Here is a 4,248-nt window from a genome sequence, read left to right as displayed (position 1 = left end):
CAAGTTTCTGGAGTGTTTTTGCTTCCTTGCCTCTGTAATAATTTTCATTTTCTTTATGGATTCAGCTTGAGAATGTCTTCTTGGCTACATTATTTTGAGCTCCTGCATGCCTTTTTTTCCTTTTTGGAACAATTCTGAAACTGAAAAGGTTCCTGAAATTTCTTGGAAACATATGTTCAACTGTTTGAAATAATTTTCCTGATTATTTTCGCCCTCGGAAAGGAGCGTTTCTGTTAAACTGAAATTGTCAACTGTTTTCAAGCTATGGATCTTGCTCGTGAGCTTTATAAACCACTTAACGACATTATTGGAACTCAACTCACCTTAGTTTCCTGTTCCAAATTGTTTCTGATACTTGAAGGGTCCTTAAATTCCTTGGGAAGACCTTTAAAATTTTTGGGAATAGTTTCATGATTGCTTTTGGCCTAGGAAGCCATTTCCCTGAAACACCTATTAGCAACCATTTCCAGGCCACGTAGGTTAGCTTTTATGTGAGCCTTACAAACTTCTTAGAGGAAAAATACAACTTGTGAACCTTAGAGAGCACTTGTTATCGGAAGAAAATCATTGAAGACAAAGAAGAAAAAGTCATAAATAATTTGTCTAATCTGACTCGTAACTTTTAATTATATTCGTGTTGGCAAGTACAATTTCAAAGTGATTTTTTTTCTATTGTCTTATGGACAATTTGTGTGCATACATGAGTGTGCTTATGCACACTCCACATGTGTATGGTGTGTGGTGTGTGTGGGTTGTATGTACAAACTTACGTATTTATTCCTATGCATGTGTTTGTGCATTTTTACCTGTTTCTAAAGATTTTACAAATGCTCCCTTTTCTAAACCCTGCTGATCTCAGAAACTATTGTTGTGATTCTATTTCATAGAGCTTAGCCATTGGCATGAACGTGCAATTGGATTCCTTGTAGTGTATTTTTGCATTTTGTGATCACATTTTGTAAGTTCTAATTCATCTTGCAGTATATTAGCTTGAAGGATGATAGCCTTCAACATATATGTAGGTTACTTCGCTTGCCTAACTCAAATTTTGACAGTTTAGAATGAAGTCTTCCTATCAGCACAGGTGTCTTGCTTTAGTCCCAGGCATACCACCATAGAATGCTGTCAAAAATTTCACATGAATGGCAGCCCATACCCTTTACATACAAAGATTATTAGTCCGATAATCTTTACCAGAAACTACTTTATCAACATTTATTTAAAATTTCCTTATTTTGGCATCTGTTCCTTTTTAACACATGACTTCAGTTTGCATAACCTTTTGCAGTCCTCATTGCTGAGGTGTTCAAGGCAGGAATGCAATGCATTTTTTACCACTCTTGAGAAAAATAAATTAAAAACTATATTGATATTCACAAATGACCAAAAGTAGCTACAAATGACTAAAATAAGTTTTCTGAGATTAATGAGATAATTCTTCTATATCGTGCTGTCATATATGCAGGCATTAGTAGCAATAAGAAGTCTTCTTCAGCTTCACAGTACAAATGCCCAAGTGTTCAAAGATTTTTGCCATTTTGAGTCTGCATTGGAGAGACTTGGATGCGAACTTGAAGAATTGATGTTAGATGATAAATGGGGAGATTTTGCAAGAGATGTTGAAGCTCTCCGCCAAGAAGTGGTTTCCATCTTCTACACAAAATTAGAATGAACATCAAGCTTCTGACTCTTTGTAATTTACAGATTATATATGTTATGTAATATTATTATGATAGTACAGTACCACTGATTATGCTAAGAGCAAAAAATGTATTTACTGATCAATTGGTTTGATCATTTTACAGAGAAGCAATCCTCATGGCTCTAATAGCAGACAATCCATTTGCTGTGGTGTCATGGAAAAAGAAATTTTTCACCTACTTAGTGCTTTGTTGAGGAGATCAAAAAGCTTAAGTAAATGCACTCAATGTATCTTTATAGTTCTATCATCATTAGCTGGCCATGCAAAACTATTAAACAGTGTGGTTCTCTTGTATATGCTATCGACCAACACAATACTTTGTCTATTGGATGAACTTTAGTAAGCTCCTTGAAATCCCTAAGCAAACAACAGTCAGGGTTCTATGGCCGCTTTGTACATTGCACTTTATTTTCAAACAGTTTCAACGATGTATGTTAATTGTATGAGTGCGAAATATCAGAAGAGGATTTATTGTCTTTGTTCATGTTTTGGACTGGGATGGATTTCTTATTCTATGCAGAGAAATGCTCGAGTATAATGAACAAAGCAATAACTTAATATCACAAGTGCCAAAAATAATAATGGAAAATCCACGAGTGCAACTATAATTGATCCATTGTAATTGCTATGTGTGTGTTTGGATCATTAACTTCACTACTATTCTATTTGGCAATTTGACAGTGTTAGAATTCACAAGCGGAATTGAATGGAACCAAAACAAAGCCAAATTCTATAGTAACTCAATCACAGGTGCACTAGAATGAGAAATGGGTAGATAGCCAAGCACAAGTGCATTGTAGTATCAAGCACACGTATGTTTTAAAGAGAAAATGCCAATTTCAACAATTGTACCAAGCTATGAATTTCTTTCAAGCTTAAACACTTTACTAAAGAGATCAAGAAGCTCACTCAATTGAGATAATAGAAATGAACGTTGTGATGTATTTATATTCAACTGAAGTAGGATGTTGCCCCCAAGAGGGTTTAATGAGCCCACTTGTACAAGTTTGACTAGGTCGGCCTCACCCATTCCCTAATAACTGTTGATTTTCAAGTAACCAGATAGACTAGAACAATTTTCTATTTGATAACTGCTTCCAATGATACAATTTTGATTTCTTTAGGGAATTCCAATCATCAAGTAGTTACACTTAGAAAATTTCAACCAGTAACTCCAGCAGAGAAATAGAGATCATAGTAAAAACAATGAAACAAGAGACACTGAAATTTCTTGGGACAAAACCCCACAAGGGGGAAAACTCTGTAATCTTTCCTTATGAGACAATGTCTGATTCAATCCAATTTGTACATCAATTAAAATAGCATATCTTTGACAAGGTCCTTTAACAAGACATATAGGCAAATACCAACCAACAAGATGACATCCCACAAATGCCAAGTCAATCCTCCAAGATCCAATACAAAGTTCCCTTCAATTTTGTCCATATAGAGGTTTGTAATTAGATTTTCCATAGGTCTCCAAGAGGGCCAAAATTTAGTCTCTCCTTCAGCCTTAGAACTCAGATGATGCCACAAAAAATATTGTCTTGGACCTTTGCTCTAGCCACATAAAACAAGTACCTCAGACCTTCGCTTTAACCACAAAAAACAAGTGCCTCAGAACTTCACTTACTCACAGAAAACAAGTGCTTCAAACGTTTTCTTAGCCACATAAAGTTGCTTCAAAAGTCTGTCTACTTTGCATACAAGAGCAAAGTATAAAATATGGAATATGTGCTTTTGAGACTCCAAATATCCTTATCTTCTTTGCATAGAACAAAAAGAGATGATATGATTCCATGGATTTTGGTGGAGATCACATATATATGGTCTCCAAGAGGGTTTGAATGGACGTCTCTAAAGGGGCAGGCCTACTTGATCCAGGAGGGCCGACTTGGACACTTGTGCAGTAAATATAAATTCAAGTTTTTATTTTCCTTTTTCCAAGGTCATAAAAAAATGCCCTTTACCATTTTATTTTGACAAATACATAATCATACTTGAATCAATAAATTTATCTTTTGAAAACACTGATTGCAATCATAATTTCTCGACACTCCCTCTTGTACAAGGAGGTAATTTTCATTCTCTATTAGATGTGTTGAATTTTTATAACTATGGTCAGTCTTCATAATGTATATTTTCATCAGCTATACATATATTTGTTTAGCATGTTGTTAATGCTCATTATTTTACCAAAAGAAAATATGAAAGGCGTGTTCTTCATGGCCTTTGCAAAAGAAGAATTTTAAATTTTAAGTTTTGGTTTAAGACTCCTCAAGAAGACCAAGTCAACTCTCCTCCATGATAAGTCGGCTCAGCCCTAAAGAGACTATATATATCATCATTTGATCTCCATCACTGCATAATCTAGACATCATCATCAAAATATTTGTTTTTTCTCTCTTATGCAAGTGTGAAAATTTCACTACTGAAATCCTATTATAGCAACTGGAATTAATTCTTCTAATTGTTAATTAATTTAACAATTTATTTGCTACGGAAAATATCGAATAAATCATAGTGCAACCTTCACAAGTAAAACT

General features: G+C 34.6%; 1 long non-coding RNA gene across 1 annotated transcript; it reads left to right on the top strand.

The window, feature by feature from the left end:
* Positions 1-1,341: 1,341 nt before the first annotated feature.
* On the top strand, positions 1,342-2,186 carry LOC149201395 (uncharacterized). Its single transcript, XR_016253432.1, has 2 exons — positions 1,342-1,693; positions 1,806-2,186. It is a non-coding gene; the product is annotated as an uncharacterized LOC149201395 (long non-coding RNA).
* Positions 2,187-4,248: the final 2,062 nt, after the last annotated feature.

This window comes from Pinus tabuliformis, chromosome 2_1, assembly GCF_031772625.1.
Source record: "Pinus tabuliformis cultivar Carrire ecotype Pingquan chromosome 2_1, CPIR1, whole genome shotgun sequence".
Classification (NCBI taxonomy): domain Eukaryota; kingdom Viridiplantae; phylum Streptophyta; class Pinopsida; order Pinales; family Pinaceae; genus Pinus; species Pinus tabuliformis.
This window is presented reverse-complemented; position numbering and strand designations above follow the sequence as displayed.